Source organism: Puntigrus tetrazona, chromosome 20 (genome assembly GCF_018831695.1).
Source record: "Puntigrus tetrazona isolate hp1 chromosome 20, ASM1883169v1, whole genome shotgun sequence".
NCBI lineage: Eukaryota > Metazoa > Chordata > Actinopteri > Cypriniformes > Cyprinidae > Puntigrus > Puntigrus tetrazona.
This window is the reverse complement of record NC_056718.1, coordinates 15,542,310-15,562,237: the sequence shown is the minus strand read 5'-3', so window position 1 is coordinate 15,562,237 and position 19,928 is coordinate 15,542,310.

Sequence of the window (19,928 nt, the reverse complement as noted above, 5' to 3'; positions counted from 1 at the left end):
ATGCCAAAAATGAGTCGTCTTTCTGTTTTAGAGTGTTCGTCAACTAAGTTTGAGAAGGTTTTAGCTGTGAAGATGTAACGATCCTGTTGAGCGAGGGAAAGAGAGAGGCTTTGCAAAAATCCACACCTCAGGCCAGCCATCTGTTACAGAAGCTGGGAAAAAGAAAAGAGGCCCGTTCTGACCAGTCACCCTCTCTGTTTTCACACTCTGTCTATCAGAATGTATCCACTATCAACAGCTGGCCATTACCTCAGGCTGGGTTTCTGCTTCAGTTAAACATCTGGATCTTGCTTCAGGGGTTCAAGTTGGTTTGTGGGCCTCGTATTAGGCACTAGATCCTTCTGGGTGTGTAATCTCATTTATTGTATTTAATTTTTTATTAGCCAATTAATAGGACTTCACAGCAATATCAGAGAGTTAGTGTAACCGAACAAATCATATTATAAGGTTTGTGAGGTGTTAATTGTGCTTTTTCTTTGAAGCAATTACATTTTTAATTTAGTATTAACAAAATAAATAGCAAAATAAATGCTTTTTGAACAAAAAGTAATATCATTTACATGAAGTAATTACAAAGAAATATTTTTTTCCGAAATACTACAGAGGAATTCACTAAAAATGCAATTAAAAGAATTAATTAACAGCTAATTAAAATAAAGATTTTATTTTGTAGAATACGCCTGTAATAAACTACAACAAAAACTAGACTAGCTTTCTACCTGAAAATTTAGAGCATTTTCGTTCTGAAGTATTATGGACAAACCATCTAGAGAAAAGAGCATAAGAAATTAAAATACAAAAAATACAACAAAATTCTGCTGATTCCCTTAGTAGTGTTTGTTAAAGAGTGCTCCCTTCCAAATTTAAAACAATAAAATAAAATTCTGTAGATTCTCTCTGAAGTACTTGAATAAACCAACTGCGTTTTTAAATAAAATGTGTTAATTTAGATAAATATTTTTCATAAACAAACAATTATACAATTTCTAAAGAGATAATCAGCTTAAAATAACATTTAATTTAGTAGATTTTCTCTTTCTAGACTACAGCTTGTCAATGACATTTTTATTTTCCAAATGGGAGTTGAAACTGAAATCCTCAATCTATAACACAGCAAACAAAAAACAAAACAAACAAAATCTGTAGATTTTCTCAGTAGTACTTTCGAAAAAGTCTGCCCAGGCAGAGCTTGTTAATTACCAGTCATTTTGCATGTTGAGGCAAAAAGTAGGCCAGAAGTTACATAACAATATGTCATAAGTTGCTCCAATGAGCATTACATACATTATTTAGAGCCAGAGAGGAATATCAGCCATTAAATATGAGCCAGAGATTTGCATTTTCAATGTGTTAAAAAGTATTTGGTGTTAAAGACATGCAAATGATCTGTTAATCCCGTCCGCCATCACAACAGTATTTGCGTCATTTTACCAAAGGGGACTCTGAAAACAATGATATACCCCAGCCTCATAAATAAACTATGGCCTTGAGGAACAGTGCGAATGTGGATAAGGAGTAGCATTGTACTTTAAAATGCTGACGACTGTCTTAGTTTCCCATATAGAAGCACAAAATAGCAGAAAGACCGGAGGACAGAAGCACGAAAGAGTGGGGTGGGGGACTGAACCTTGGCTATCCTAGAAGCCTTCCGGGGTGCATTCATTTGCAAAACACTCAGGGAATGGCCCATCCATTTCGCCCTGGCCTCTTCCAGACCCCCCACTGGAGAGATGGTATCTTGTCACCTTAATAATGGCTGTGCATACAAAAAGTGGCTTTAGCTCCACTGGTGCTTCAGTTCAGTTCTGGAGGAGGGGGGCATAGATAAACACCTAGAGAATGACTTGAATGATAGCACCAAAGGCCAAAGCTTTGCCTTGGGATTCACTTATCTGAATGGTAATAAGAAATGCAAACAGAACGGAGAGCGCAAATAAAAAAAGGGCACTGTCTTCATTGCTCATGTGGAAGAAGAAAGAAAGAAAGGAATAGGAGCAGGTGGAAAGAAAGGTCTCTGCTACAGAAATGACGTATGAAACCTCGACTCCACGAAGTTCTGGAACACGAGCTCCGTCCACATGTGGCCACTCTGATTCTGACTGCTTTGATTGGCCTCCCGCCTTTTTGAAAGCTTGCTGGATCAATTTGCAAGCGGAAGGAAATACCCTGAGGAAATGAAGTCTGGACTAATGAAATCCACGGCTATCAAAGACCTCTCCCGCTGGTCAGATACATGCGTATACAATCGGGAAAAGAGCAGCTGCAGGTGACAGATAAACCACGTCACGCATTCAGCATTTTTCAAACCTGACTCGTCGGCTTCGGCGTCGACTCACAAATATTCGCTTAATTACTGCGAGGTAGTGAATAAATATTTGATATCAATTCAGTGAGCATGCTTAGTCATATCTCGTGAAACAGGCGAAGTAACTCCAGGCATTGTGCCAAGCCAGTGATCAATGGTGGCCCCCGTGAGCTCCGTGTCCTGCGGAGGGTCCTGGTGAGCGCAATCCCAGCATGCACTCAAACACACACCGCACTCAACCATTCCCGAGCCCTCCTGCCAAAGCCTTTTAAATCTGTACAATAGGAGATGAGGGGTGTACCAAGAGCTCACAGTTTTTAGCGAATAAGATTACTATAATTTTTTCAATTTAATATATAAAGGGTCAGTAAGTTTTTTTTTTTTTTTGAAAGGAGGCGAGTAATGCTATTCTGGAAAGATACATTAAAGTGATCAACAAGAACAGCAAAGCCATTTACGATATTAGATCCGTTTTCTGTTTCAGATGAATGCAGGACTTTTGAACTTATTGTTTATCAAAAGATCACGATAAAATTCAACACCGATAAAAAAAATAAAAATCTTTCTTAAAGACCAAATCAGGGTGACACGAAAGACTGGAGCAATGGCTTCTGAAAACCATAATAACAGCAACAAAATGATGTATTTTTGGCCAAATAAATAAACACAGCCTCAGTGAGAATAGAAAATGTTTTATTTGGTATCTTTCATTTATAATATGAATTTTTAAATATATAACATCATAATAGTAATTTAATGTGTTCCAAAAAAAAAAAAAAAAGATTTGTATCATCGACTGTAAAAAATAATAAAGAACTTTAAAGACATTTTAGACTTCTAGGCTATAAGAGGAGTCTCTTTAATCTCTGTAGTCACCATCTGTTGTTTAGCGATGAAAGTAACATGTCTGTCTAGCAGATATAATGCAATTATAATTTTGATCTGTAAACAAGCGAACACATACAGTTGCATATACTGCAACATTATTCTGATTGTGAACAAAATATTTGTGCAGCACTGTTAATTTAATACAGCACATGAAAATGTGTCACTCTATTTTTATAGCCATTTCATTCATTTATTTTTCATCTTCATACTAAAAAAATTTTGGATCATGAACCAAAATGATGTCCTCACTACGCCTGTATAGGTCGTTTGTACAAATCCTTGAAATATGACCCATCAAAGCATATACTACAATAGCGCCACCCCTACACTTATTTATTATTTGTTTTATTATTTTGGATTATTTTGTCATGATGTGAGCCCTGTGTTTGCTCAGTCTGTAGAAGCATTGCATCATATGATGAGATGCGATCATGTGGGCATTGGTTCAAATCACGAGAATGCACATGCTCATAAAATGTAAATGTGTTGTAATTTATGATTTTGCAGGATTTCTGTAACATGTAGGATTAGGTGTGGATTTAAATGTGATCATTCGTATATGAATTACACACGGTAAACTATGTTTTAATAACCGTGGAGATCAGTGTAAACTGTCCACACAATGCATTTAAACAAGAAACGCATTTTGATTGGTAATGACAGTCATAAGTCAATCATGACGACTCAACACTTAACACTGTCATTTTTTTCGCCATCTAGATTTAACTTAAAGCTAAATATAGGTTGTATAAGGTATGGAGGAGAGGCATAGGCGGAGTTTGGGGGCAGTGCTCCCCAGGAAAATAGTCAATTGATTTTTGCCAGAGCTATAAATACAAAAATATCTTCACATTGTCTCAATTTATTTGCATTATCTTATTTTAATGAGTAAATTAAGGCTAAATTATTTTTTTAATTAAAAAAAAAAAAAAAAAAACTCACAAATTTCTATTATCGTGTGAGTGAACTTTCGTTGTCTTCCCACTTTTGTCTGCAAAGATATGCTAAATAAACAAAATAGATATTGGTCCTTTTTTTATTTTTATAAACCCACAATAAAAGTGTGGATGCCTCTAACTACAGATACAGATACATTCAATATTGTTCAGCGTGAAAAAGATGCAATAATGACATGCATGTGCGCAGTAAGCCCTGGTAAGAAAATTTGATGGGTAGGATAAAATGTCAGGACAGAAGAATCAGAATCAGCGATGTCTCAGGACAGATTTACGATCTGAAGGAAAACAAAGGCGGATTCTTCAACATTGTGTAAGTTTTTATTCCACTTTTATTCAACAACCAGTTGTTTTTGTTAATATATTTTCAATAAAGAAGAAAAAATATATAGGCAAAAATAATTGAAAAAGTAGAAAATGTGGTATATACCATTTGAAAAAAAAATAAAGAAAAAATAAAGAAAAAATTCAGAGTTCATGCCCCCAGGCAAAATGTGAAACTCCACCTATGAGGACAGGCTGTTATGAACCCCTGTCCTTTTACTACATAATTTTTAAAAATGCCATTCAATTATAATTGCAGGTGTGTATGACCTTGCAAAGTGAAAACAACCATGCAGAATGGTGAATAAGTAAGTGCCAAGTAGGGTTGACAAATATTATCAAGGCAGCGTGGTTTTTTTTTTTTTTAGCAAATGGATGAAAGCAGTTGTAGATAAACAACAATATCACTGACTGTACATCTCATGAATCATCCAAAGAAAAATGAGCAATAGGGAAACAACCAATACCTGCACGCTAATGTAACCCCACACATCAGAGCTCATGCGACGATAAGAGCATCACTCCTTCGCAAGAGTTCTACGCTCGGCTCTTTGATTTGATTCGGAAAGTGTTCCTTATTGAAGATATGATCAAATCCAGGTTTATTTTGTTTTGTCTTTTCATGCCGTGGAGGCAATTCCCACTGTACATCATGCAAATGGGACCCTCCAAATGCTTGCACAATTCTTTCTTAGCTTATCTGCTGCAAAGCAGGCCAGGCTGGGCTTATCCACTACTATATGTTCAATATTTATAGAGAGAAACGAGCCGCAACCAATGCTTTCCTCCCCGTTTCAGTTCCTGATAAAAAGAAACAATGTGACAGACCATGAGGCTCTCATCAAACTCTGTTTTATCAAGAGAGACCACTGACCAATTGAGTGAACTGACCCCTATTGCCCCGGATTTTAAACTTATGAATACAAATTCAGGATACAGTCACGGTCTCTCAGCACACCACCTGAATTCCTCATGCCACATTCCCCCAAAATAATCGAAACATGTTCACAATGGCTATATTGAACCACCAGGTTCAGGTCTTTCAAATACTCAAGTGGTAGTAAGAAATCTTCATGCATCTGGGATCAGGTGTTTCCATATACATGTCTATAGACCATCTGCAAAGCCCTGCCACCCTCACAGGCCACAGACGTGCTTAAAAGAAACCGGATATGTTAAAAAGAAATACTGAACAATATCCCCTCTCTTGCGCACATTCGCAGCTCCGGGAGCCTGACCAGCCCTTCTCAAAGAGTAGTACTGAAATCCTGCCCGGACAGATGCAGCATGAGTGTGTGAGTGAAAAACACCGAAAAAGAATTCAATTAGGAGAAAGAATGAGTGAGAAAGAGGCTTAGCTTCTATAGTCGTGTAAAACACTGCCATGTGAATGCCGCAAATTGCGTGCCAATGTTTCATGCTTGGGAAATACTGGGAATTAGACCATAGGTGCCACCATAAAACGGACGAATTCACTCGGATTAAATGTTTTTTACATGAGGCTTTTGAAATATAAAACATACTCTATATTTTGTGCTGACCTGTGGGGATGAAACCGTTTATAAACATTCACTCTGAATGATTCACTGCCCTTCCGTGTCATTATTTCCAATTCAGTAAACACAGCATGAGCCATGATGTCTAATTCACAAACAAGTGACTCTTACTGAGTGGTTCTTTTTATTGAAAACTGTAGAATATGCTACAAAAAAGCAATTAAATATTATATTAAAACAATTCTCTCTCTCCTATATATATAGGTAAAGTTTGTTAGATTTTTAAACCAGCAATTTTGTTTTAAAACAGAGCAATACTTAAGTGGCGTGATCAAATAGGAACAACAAATTAAAAATGGAATACAGAGAAAATAACCTAGTTTATATATTTAGAGATATATAAACCTCAGCTCATATGATTTGAATCAGAGGCTTAAACAAAAGCTATTAAATTAATTAAATAATAAAAATGTAAAATGATCAAATATTTCAAGTAAATACTTCAGGTCAGAGGGTTCAGCTGACAAGTTCAAGAATCCTGATTTAAATCATCATAATTTATATGCTAAAACATCTTTTTATGACAGCACACAGCAATGGCCGTGATCGAAAGCTAATTTAAGAAGCTATGGACTGAAGCACTTATGAACAACCATCTTTATCCAGCAATTTATCCCCTACTAAAATGCAATTTGTCACCTAAAAGTAATTTCTCTCTCCTGAATGTGCCCAATGGCTCTCTAGTAATTATTATGTCTGGTGTCCTGCATGTACTGTAGGGTGAGATGACTGCAGGTCTCAAATTGACAAATTTGCAGAAAGAATTAAAAAGTCATGACTAGGCCTACACACAGAATTGCACAGAAACCAATGCGTATTTAAATCATTTGGCTAGTGTAATCATGTTTGATTACTACAGCCAGCAAGACTTTAGTACTCTCAGCTGCATTTAACATATTTTCTCATATGCAAATGAGTAGTTGTGCACATTTGCTTCAAAATGTGAAAAACAGTCCGCCTGGTCTAGTCATGGCCCAGAGAGCTCTCTCTCTTTCTCTTTCTGCAGGGGCCCGTGGCTGGCTTACGGAGCATCTCTGTTGAGAATTGATTTCCATCATCCCCTACAGCAGAAGGCTCAGGTCACATCCCAGCCTGCCCGAGCAAGATAACGGCAAATAAAGTGAGAGCAAGTCGCCTGGAAATGAAAAAAAAAAAAAACTGTGATATTGCCTCAAATTGACCAGTTCCATACCAAAGCTGTAGGTGTTTGCGGATGGACAGTGTCTGCTGGAGAACATAGTTTAGTCTTTTTCCTCCTACTTATGTAGAGCGATGTTGTTTGTCTACATATTCCCAAACATATGAGCTCTTTCTCTCTCTGAGGCATTCCATCTGATTATGAGTACTTTGCAATCTCGACAGTTTGATTGATGCTCCACCTCCATGAGCGGAATTTTGAGCAGCGCCTCCCTTGGAGCAGCCCGTTATGTGTCTGCAAGCTGGTAACCTTGAATTTATGTTTCCACGGCAACAGAGCTGGTCATGCATTATGGATTATCATTGAAATTCTACACCACCTACCTAACATAATAATGGGGCTTGAGACTTAATCAAATCAGCTATTCTGTGTGAGTGCGTGTGCCTATGAGTGATTGTATATCATTCATAAGATTTCTATATGAATGTATGTTTACTTGTGTTTGCTTTAGCAGCACAGTTTTTGTGTCTGTTTAAATGTATATATGCTGATGATCTTTCCATATGATGCAAAGATGAGAAGCGGAAGATAGGGAAACATCTCTGATTGCTTAGAATGTGTGTGATGAGTGAAATGTGGTTATACTTTGTGTCAAAGAGTCTAAAACCATCCTGCTCTGTAAAGAAATATTTTTTTTAGAATGGCTGGTTGTGTGGTCAATGTAGAGAAGGGAAAACACATCCAGCCCATCCATCATACCCTAAATTGCATTACCTATTCTCAGTCTCATCAACATCTCAATGTTTTGTTTATATCCCTTGCTACTGTCCATATTCGTGATAGCAATATACTAATTTACATCACAGGGAACTATTTACATCCTCATGGCAGTATCATACAGGCCTCCTCTACTCCATGATCTTAAGAACATAAATGAGAGTTTCTTGAACTTTATGTGTGATGGGCTGATTTTTGTTAAAACATACAGCTTTCGTTATATGAAGGTCACACTAAAACTCTTTTGAAAACTATTTTACTGTGGCGCATGATTTATATTTGCTACTTTTCAATGGCCTTATTTATGTGCAGATTTGATTATTTTATCCATGTGCCAGACCAAAAGAAAAGAAAGCAAAACAAAACAAAAATGTGGCATCAAACAATTATTGCCACTAATAAAATGTGCAGCTGCAGTTGTTAAGTCAATCAGAAAAAAACAACAGCAACAACATTTGAATAATAACATAATTTGTAATTGGAAAAATGAAAATGTGATACATGTGCCTACTACTTGACGTTGTTATTAGACATAAATGCATGACAGGAGAGTGTGAAATACATTTTAAGAGCCCTCAGGGCTTTGAGTCCTCAGGGCTAAAAGTGGCCAAAGTTGCAGAATCAAAAAGTATGTCCAACAAACATCTCCAAATAACAGTTATTTTCACCTTGTTACTCTTTTGTAAAGAAAATAACAGTGTTGCACATTCTCAATAAACTACTGCTGAGTCACTGGATTTACACAAGGGTCAATATGGCTATGATATAAATACAGATTCACACATCCTGGTTTGATCGCTCCATCCTTGCTTAAAGGCTGTAATTACTTTAATGTATTTTAGTGTACCGTATTGAGTAACGTACAGCAAGCTTAATCTTCCTCTGCTAGGCCTAAATTAACACTGTGAATCAATGAAAGAAGAACAGTGGGTCTTTGCTGTCTCTCTGTGAAGGCTCCTCTATTGTTCTGTCACACTATTGACAATGAATCAAACAGCGGGGTTCATTACGGAGGCACGGAGACAAAAGACGGAGTGTTATAACTTCATAATTAAGAACTGGAAGCCATCTGACAGCACGGGATGACGTAACCCCAAGAAACCAAAAGCTGTGCGGTCTATGATTTATAAGCGCGCGTACCAAAGTGCAACACAGAATTTACATAGGACATGTTTAGAGTCACAGGGACTCTAACAGTTCCATTAATTAACACAAACCTTTAATTAATCGCTGTATTCATATTTAAAGCAGCTCCTTCCTGTCTGGTAGAAGTGTACCACCCTTTTAGCATTTGTCTACAGTAACTGCTTAATGACAAATACAATATTAATGTGCAAAGACAATGTGTAAGATATGACTACAATATGACAGCTGAGGTTTGGGAGGGAGTGCGAGGACTTTGATGCCTGATTAAGCAACTATATCAGGCCCTGTCTCTCGCCTGTCAAGAGACGCTCTCATAGATTCCATTATAAACAGTGTGGGTAGATAAGGCCAGATCTGCTGCGAGAGCCAGTCTGTGTAAAACACACACCAGGCTCTGGTCAAAGAACAGACAAACAAACTCGTTTCTGTTTAATTATTAAAATAGGATAATGTGACTTCAAACTATGAATATACTTACTATTAAAATCAAATGTGGCTGTTATCATACAGACTTTTCTATATAATAAAGGCAGATTAAATAAGATGTGGCATTTCACTTGTTTTCTAAAATGTAAAAGTAACACTTTATTTTACAGAGTCCTTGTTAGAGACATGTACTTACCATTATAATAACAATAAATCAAGCATAATTAAATGCAAGTAACTCTAAGTCAAAAGCTAATCCTAACCTAACCCAACGCTATCTCACGACCGGTTTGTGCATATTTAACAAGCTGGATTAATTCTTACAACCTCACTCATAAGATTTGTTTAGACCCTAGTGACAGGTAGGTTTATGTTTGGGGTTAGGTGTAGGTCATTCATACAAATCCATAGGAATTGTGCATAAATGCATTACAATTGCAAAGTCATATGAACTTTACGGTTGTACAAATTTGGACATGTAGTAAAATATGTATGAGTGGGTTAAATTGTACATGTAATTGCTAATACACAACTCCAATACTTATATATTGTGGCGAGGCAGAGAGCACAAGAGAAACAGATTGTAGTAAAGCCCGGGTATGGCTTTGATAGATAATACAGAGGTGGCGGTGGGTCCGTGCCGAGGAGTGGGCGGTGAGTCCGGGGTTTCACTTGCGCATATTCTCTTGTGCTCTACCTATACAGCTATATAAGTGACCAGTTGTATTAGTTAATTACATGTACGATTTAATTCCAATTCATGCATATTTACCTTAACTAAACAAATTTGCTTTTATTAATAAAGACTCATGACCTGTAAAATGACACAATTCTATAGTTGTATGAATGACCACATAACCCCCAAGCATGAAACACTACGCTCACTAAGTCTAAACAAATCTTATGGTGAACGAAATTAATCGCGCATTAAATATGCGCAAACCAATGCTGAATAACATTGGAATGCAACTTGATTACTGCATTTAGTATGCTTATTGTTATTATAATGGTAAAGTATGTCTGAAAAGAATCTGTGAAGCTCAAGTGTTGCTACATTTTGAAAACAGTGAAATACCATCTTATTTAATCTGCCTTTAAAATATATGAAAATCTGTGTGATAACAGCCACATTGTTTAATAATGAAAGTATATTCATGGTTGAAAATGCAGTATCTATTTTGTCAGTGAAACGAAACAGAGACTACTGTCTGTTCTGAACCTGAGTCAATGTGTTTTACTGACACAACTTTCTCTTGCAACGAATCTTGTCTACACATGACTTGCTATTGGGTCTGTGAGCAATCTCTTGGCTGAGCAGAGCTGATATGGTGCTAATCAGCGTACTTCACCTTTCCCTCCCCGTTCACTCAGCTGTCGCTATTATAATCATTTGCACATTAATATTGTATTTGTCATTAACGATTACTGCTGAACAAATGCTAAAGGTATTTTCACGAACAAGGAAGAAACAACTTTGCTCTGACACGGCGATGTAAAGTTTGTGATAGTAATAGAACAGTAAGTCCTGCGACCTCTAAAACATGTCTATGTAAATTCTGTATTTTATTTGTGCGTGCACTATAAATCATGAACCACTGCAACTGATTTCTTGGGTTACGTCATCCCATGCTGTCAGGCTGCAATGCTGATTATAACACCTCCGTCTTTGTCCATTAACATATGTCAACAGTGTGTTTCAGGCAATGAAACCTTCTGAAGACATGAAACCCTTTGTTCTTCTTTCATTGATTCACGGTATGTGTTGAAACTGGCAAAGAAGGTAGAAAGCTTTACTGTCACTGCTGTCACCAGTACACTAAAACATACGGTAAACTAATTACAGCCTTTAGCTGAGATGACGATCAACTCGAGATAATGTAGTCCTGTGTTGCTATCATAACCATATTGACTGCAATATGAAGCTCAATAACTCAACAAACAATTTAGTAACAACATGTTATTTTCTTTACAAAAAATGGCACAAAACCAATAACTATTATTCAGAGTGAAGCTGTTGAACACTGATGCTCTACAACACTAACCTGAGTTTCAAGCCTGAGAACTGTAAATAACATTTCTACCCACTCTCTGTCATACATTTATATTTCTTTCAACGTCAATAATAGGCACATGTCACCTTCGACACAAATGTGTTATTATTCAAATGTTGACTATTGACATCTGATTGACACAACAACTGCGCTACATTTATTAGTGGCAATAATGACTGATGCTGCATTTTTGTTTACTTTCTTTCTTTAGAATGCACGGCATAGAACAATAATCAGGCTCTGCACATAAAAAAAGAACATTAAAATGTAAATATAAATCATCAAACCACAGTAAATAATTTTCAAGGGCACATGTATTTAACTTCATACCTGCTTGGCAATATTTTGTAAAAATCAGCCATCACACATGAGTTCAAACTCTCATTTATGTTCTTAAGATCATGGAGTAAGCATCAGCTCTGCCATGAAAAAGAATAGCCAAATAATTCCCTGTGATATGAAATGGCTGTATTGCTATCGCGAAACTGTGAATTGTGGCTGAAGAGGAATATAAACAAAACATTGAAGATGTTGATGAGACTGAGTGAAACAATGCTGGTAAGGCTTTGATGAGGCTTGAATGTGTTTTCCCTTCTTTCGCAACCAGCCATTCAAAAAATATTCTTTTACAGAGAAACAAGAGATAATTTTGAACTCTTTGGCCTGAAATGCTCAGCTACTCATCACATTAAGCAATCGAAGATATTTCTATAACTAAACACTCATCTTGCATCATGTGGAAAGGCATCATATATATTGAAACGAACACAAACTGTGCTTTCTAACCTGAAACACTGATAACATCATTCATAGAAATCTTATGAATGATATACAATCTGCTCATAGACTGCCGCGCTCTGCAGAATAGCTGATTTGAGGTAAGTCTCAAGCTTATTGGTGAGTATTAGCAATTTCAATGATAATCATGCATGACCGGCTCGACACGTGAAGCTATAAATTCCAATTTTCAACACGGGCTGCAACAACTGCTCAGCAGGCGCAAATTCCGCTTCGTAGTGAGCATCGACAAACATGCGAATTACAAAACCTCATAATCAGATGGAATACCTCCCGAAGAAAACTCCATGTATTTGAGAATAATAACCAAACAGCATCACCTTCTACATAAATGAGAGAAAAGACAAACGTACTCCACGAACACTGTCAAATCATAACACCACAGCTTTGATATCGGAGGCTGTTAATTGAACGCAAATATCATATTTTTTCATTCATTCCGGGCGACTGCTCTGCACTTTGTTGCCATTGTCACTGCTCGGCGTAGCTGCTGCTGTGGGGATGATGGAATCGGTGCTCTGGCGAAGATGCTCCGTAAATGACTGCAGGCTTGCGAAAGAGAAGAGAGGAGGAAGCTCTCTGAGCCATATTTAGGCAGGCGATTATTTTCGCATTTTGGCTGAATGTGCCCGCATTACTCATTTGCGTATGAAAGGTATGTTGAAATACGGCAGTAAAATCTGCAGCTGTAGTAATCAAACATGAGTTACCTGTAAAATATTTAAATAGCGCGATGAACACTGCAATGCGATTCTGTGTGGCTGGTCTGTTTAGTCTATGACTCGGTGAACCTGCAATATCACTACGTACATACTTGCCGAACAACCATTACTGAAACAGTAGTGGCATTACTTTGGAAATGACAAGCCACATTTTATCAGAGACAAACACTGAATAAACAGTTGACTATGAAGATAACTTCAGTGCTTAACTTCTTTAAATTAACTAGATCCATGACTGCTTTGTCATAAAGGCTGTTTTATCTAAACATGATGATTTAAATCAGAGTTGTGAACTTGTCAAGCAGCCCCTACTGACTGAAGTGTATTACTTAAATCATTTATTTTGTATTTAATTAATTTATTAACTTTTATTTAAACCCTACAAATTCAATCATATGACTGAGACTGCTATAACTCTCTGAAATATATATTCAAATTTATTTCTCTGTATTCCATTTATTTGCAGTCCTGTTGATCGCGCCACTGTATTGCTCTGTTTTAAACAATTGCTGAGACTAAAAATCTGTATTTTACTATATATATGAGAAGAGAAGGAAATGTTTTAATATAATATTTAATTGCTTTTATAACATATTCTACGATTTTCAATAAAAAGAACCCACTCGTAAAAATCACTTGTTTATTAATTGAGCTTGTCATGGCTCAGCATCGACTACTGGTAGAAGCATAATAACGGAAAAGGCTGATGAATCATTCAGTGAGCCTGTTTATAAACAATTCATCTACAAACTCAGCACAAAGCCAGAAGCTATGTTTTATGTTTAAAAAACACAAACATTTAATCGATAGTCATCGTTCACTAATGGCACTAATCTAATTATTTCCCAAGCATGGCTGACAACGCGCAATTCGGCATTCACATGGCAGTATTTCACGACATAACTAAGCCTCTTTACTCTTTCATTCTTCTCTAGTGAGCTAACACCCGTGTTTTCACTCACACACTATACTGCATCTGTCACGGGCGAAGACCTGTACTATGAAAGGCTGATCAAAACTACGAAAACTGCGAATAATAACGCAGGGATATTGTTCGTATTTCTTTTAACCTCAGAACTGGCAAGCACGTCTTATGACTTGAAAATGGCGGCTTTACCATGATCTATAGACTGTATGGAAACGCCTCTGAATCATGAAAGGCTCTTGCTACCGCGGCGCGAACTGAACCTGATGATTCAGCTATAGCCATTGTAATGTTTGGTATTGAGGGTAACAACCGAGAACCGGAGGTAGTGTGCTTTGAAGGACGTGACTATCTGAACTGCTTATTCATAAGTTGTCGAGGAACGGCTAGAAATAAATTCGCCAATTGTCAGTGTTCTTGACAAAACGAGTTTGATGAGCCTCATGTTCTGTTTCTTTATCGAGAACACAAGCGGTATGACTTCGTTTCTCAAATAATGAACATGTAACCAGTAGTTAAACAGCCTGGCACTTTGCGGCAGAATCTTAAGAAAGAATTATGCTGGCGTTGGAAGAATCCCCATTGCATGATGTACGGTGAAATTATTCACTTGCCAATAACAAACAAGCAAACACAATTTGATATATCTTTAATGAGAACACTTTCAAAGATCAGGCTCGAAGCGTAGGAAGGTGACTTATAAATAGCATGAGCGCTACGACAATAATAGTTGACAAGCGTGCGTGACAATTGTTTCCCTATTGCTTCGACCCTTCTTTTATTGATTCATGGTGTCTTACGTCAATGGTATTATTGTTGCTAACATTACAAACTCATTGCTAAAAAAACAACTGCTAATATCTTTGTCAACCTATAGCGCACTGCCATTCTTGCACGTAATTTGTTACACTTTGTGAAAATTTTACTCTGTTATAATTGAATAGCAATACAAATTATGTAGTAAAAGAGACAGAGTTTATAACAACCTAATCTCGCCAAGTGGAAGTTCACATTTTATATAGAAACATGAAACTAATTTCTTTATTTCTTTATTTTCAAATGATATATCTCCATTTTCTACTTTTTCAGTATTTTGCTATCTTTTCTTCTTTATTAATGTATTAACAAAAACAACGGGTGTGAACAAAAGATGAATAAACTTACATAATGTTGAGAGGAAATAACACTATTTCCAGATAAGTAAATCTGTGCAATTTATCTTTAATTCTATTCTTCTGGCTCTGACATTATCTACCCATCAAATTTTCTTGCAAACACTAACACATCTCTGTCGTGTGCACATCTTTTTTCACTTTAGATAATATTGAAGATAGTATCTCGCTGTCTATCAGTTAGAGCATCCACACCCATTAATGAGTTTATAAAAATGAGGACTTAATATATTTTGTTGTTAGCATGTCTTTTGCAGTTAAGATGGAAGACAGCAGATTCACTCACCGGCAGCAGAAATTTGTGAGTTTTTTTGCGTTAATAAAATAATTGCTATAATTTACTCATTAAAACAGACAATGCCAAATACTTGAGTTAATGTGAATATTTTGTATTCTTTCTGGCGAAATCGTGAGCTTCTTTCTGAGGGCACCTTTAGACTCGCTATCTACTCTGTACTATGCACAACTATATTTAACAGATTAATCTGGGGCCGGTGTTAACGTTGGTATGTGTGTTTGACAATGACTGTCATTGCAATCGAAATGCTCTTGTTTAAATACTGTAATGAACATTTACACTGATCTCCATAAAACATGGTTGCAGTGTGTATTATGCGAAGATGATCACATTAAATCACACTAATCCCCATGTTACAAGAAAATGCTAATGTAAAATTTTAACGCATTTATTTATGACATGTGCCATTCTCATGATTTGAACCAATGTACGTAATCGCATCATCATATGATGTACTCTACGAACTGAGCAACACGGAAGCTCGCATCATGACAAATAATCCCAAAAATAATAAAACAATAATAAACAAATTAACGAAACAAGCGCTAACCAACAACAACAATAACATTAGGTCATATTCAGAGATTTGTACCAAACACATTTCTCTCTGAGCGTAGTGAACATCATTTTGGTGCATGATCCAAATTTTAATATGAAAATGAAAAATAAATGAATGAAATATTTATAAACTCAGAGTGACACACTCATATTCTTGTAATAAAGTAACAGTCTTCTTTATATTTATTCCTGACTCAAGTAATAATGTGACTATATCACAACTTTATATGTTAAGCATTTTAGATCAAATATAATTACATTATATCTGCTAACAGACATGTACTAATGTTGGCATATTTGAACATTGACTACAGAAAGGTAAAAGACATCCATAACACAGAGCTCTACAAAATATCTTCAAGGTCTTTATTATTTTACAGTGAGTAATCACAAATCTTTTTTTGGGGTACATTAAATACTATTGATATTATGTGTTAAAAATTCTTATAAATGAAAGATACCAAATAAGCATTTTCTATTTAACAGAACTGTATTTATTTTATTAAGTGTCGACTATTGCTATTATAGTTTTTCAGCCGTACTCAGTCTTCGTCTTGTTGTCTTTAGAAAATTTTATTTTTTTTTATGGTGTTATTTGTAAGTGATCTTTATTAAACAACAATTCCAAGAATCTGCATTCATCTGAAACAGAAAAGCAGATCTAATAAATGAAAGCCTTGCTGACTATGACCGACTCACTTTGTGTATCTTTCAGAATAAATACTTTCTTTCAAAAAAAAGCCTTACTAACACTATTGAGGTGAAAAGAATTATGTGTGCTGATATTCAAACTGTAATTCTTATTTTACCCTCATCTCTATTAACCACAATTTAAAAAACTTTGGCAGAGAAACTTTCGTGAGGGAATGAGTAATATTTAATGCACATGCTGAGTTAACTCACCTCCGCATTACCTGTGTCACTAACCCAACAGTGCCTGTTTCTGGATGTGACTAACATGCTCGCTGGAGTGATGTCAGCTGTTGATACCTCGCGATGACCGAGGCCTGACTGTGGTCGGCGTCGACGACGGTCGGTGCGAAGAAATAACTGAAGGCTCTGCGTGTTTATCATCACCTGCGCGCTCTCGGTGCTGCGCATGCTCTGACCCGGCGGAGAGGTCTTTGACTGGCGATGAACGACCAATCGGGCATTTCGCCGAAATTTCAAGTGACTCCGGCAAACTTTCAGGCGGAGGCAATCAAAGCTGGTCAGTCGAAGTGACGCATGTGAACGGAAGCGTGTTCAGAAGGCATGGTGAAGTTTCATGCGTCATTTTCATGGCGGTGCTCTTCCGCACTGCTCTATTCTGTTAACAACTGCTCACGCCGGTAATGGTAGTGTACCTGACCAGCTCCCGTTCTGTTGCATTCTTAACCACCATTCGAATAAGTGAATCCCAGGCAAGCGACGCTGATATCAGTGGTCGCTAGTGTTTATCTATCACCTCTCCAAGAACTGAACTTCAAACACCAGTGTGGGCAAAACCACTTTTGTATGCAACCGTGGGTGACAGACTGCCAAGACCTGCTCCCAGTGAGAATACTGAAGAACCCGAGAACGCCATCTGGTGTTTGCAAATGGTGTGCGCTTGAGGCACTGCAGAACAGCCGGGTTCCCCACCCACTCTTTTAAATTGCTTCTGCTCTCGATCTTTCTGCTGTACAGTAACTGCTATGAAACTGGATGATCGTCGGCGTTTTAAGAAACTACAATGCCACTCATATCCACGTGCTTTGTTCCACTAAGGCCATGTTTGTGAGGCACAGAGGCTAACTCATTGTTTCAGAGTCTGCTGACAAATGACAAATCTGTTGACGATGGCCGAGGCAGATGTAAATCATTGCATGTCTTAACACCAAATACACAACACATTAATACAATCTAATAACTGTGTTCCACTATATAACTCTAAGCAATGTATGTGTGCTCATTGAAACAACCTGACTGCCTGTTATTATGCCAGCTTCAGCCTGCCACCTCGGCTCTAATGACACAGTAATGCTAATGACCTAACATTTCGAAAGTACTACTGAGAAAATCTACAGATTTTGTTTGTTTTGTTTTTTGTTTGCTGTGTTATAGATTGAGGATTTCAGTTTCAACCCCATTTGGAAAAATAAAATGTCATTGACAAGCTGTAGTCTAGAAAGAGAAAATCTACTAAATTAAATGTTATTTTTAAGCTGATTATCTCTTAGAAATTGGTATAATTGTTTGTTTATGAAAAATATTTATCTAAATTAACACATTTTATTTAAAAACGCAGTTGGTTTATTCAAGTACTTCAGAGAGAATCTACAGAATTTTATTTTATTGTTTTAAATTTGGAAGGAGCACTCTTTAACAAACACTACTAAGGGAATCAGCAGAATTTTGTTGTATTTTTGTATTTTAATTTCTTATGCTCTTTCTCTAGATGGTTTGTCCATAATACTTCAGAACGAAAATGCTCTAAATTATCAGGTAGAAAGCTAGTCTAGTTTTTGTTGTAGTTTACTACAGGGCGTATTCTACAAAATAAAATCTTTTATTTTAATTAGCTGTTAATTAATTCTTTTTTAATTGCATTTTTAGTGAATTCCTCTGTAGTATTTAGAAAAAAATATTTCTTTGTAATTACTTCATGTAAATGATATTACTTTTTTGTTCAAAAAGCATTTATTTTGCTATTTATTTTGTTAATACTAAATTAAAAATGTAATTGCTTCAAGAAAAAGCACAATTAACACCTCACAAACCTTATAATATGATTTGTTCGGTTACACTAACCTACGATATTGCTGTGAAGTCCTATTAATTGGCTAATAAAAAAATTAAATACAATAAATGAGATTACACACCCAGAAGGATCTAGTGCCTAATACAGGGCCCACAAACCAACTTGAACCCCTGAAGCAAGATCCAGATGTTTAACGGCAGAAACCTAGCCTGAGGTAATGGCCAGCTGTTGATAGTGGATACATTCTGATAGACAGAGTGTGAAAACAGAGAGGGGTGACTGGTCAGAACGGGCCTCTTTTTCTTTTTTCCCCAGCTTCTGTAACAGATGGCTGGCCTGAGGTGTGGATTTTTGCAAAGCCTCTCTCTTTCCCTCGCTCAACAGGATCGTTACATCTTCACAGCTAAAACCTTCTCAAACTTAGTTGGACTAACACTTAAAACAGAAAGACGACTCATTTTTGGCATCGACATTTACTTTATTTATTTTTTTCGATAATTAATTTGAACACATTATAGTGTGTTAGTTTATTTCCTTCCACCTTTGATCCATCCTGTAAAAGTAATTAATGATACTCTGTGCCCGTAGAAGGTCACGTGAGCCAAAGACTTCCTACAGAGAGAAACTAAATCACCTGCATCCCAGACATGAACCCAACTTAACCCCTTTTTCAGGGCTTAACTGCACACTAATAATCAGCGGCATCAAAGGCACACCGCCATTTGATTCTAATGTCTCTCTAATGACTTTTAAAGGGTCTTTCAATGCTCTTTTTACTGTTACCTGTTGATGTTCAAACATGCTTAGTTTTAAAAACAGCTTGTGCTGTTTTACAGGATGTGTAATGACAGGTTTTGAACTTCCCTTTCTGTTTTGGGTAGTTATTCGGTGTGTCTGTGCGGGTCTGTTACAGGAAGAGTCTTCTTGTAGGGCAGAGAGGAGATCCAGGTGATGACAGGCATGATATCAGCTCAGAGGAAGTGCTGACGGATCCTGAGCTGGTCAGACATGAGGGCTTTCGGGATGAGGGTGAAGGCACCACCTGTTTACCCGATGACTGTCACGACACAGATTCACTATAAAATAATGCCTTAGTCACAGTTGTGCACACTACCATTCGGAAGTTCAGGGGTCAGTAAGAATTTGATAAATATAATTTGTACATT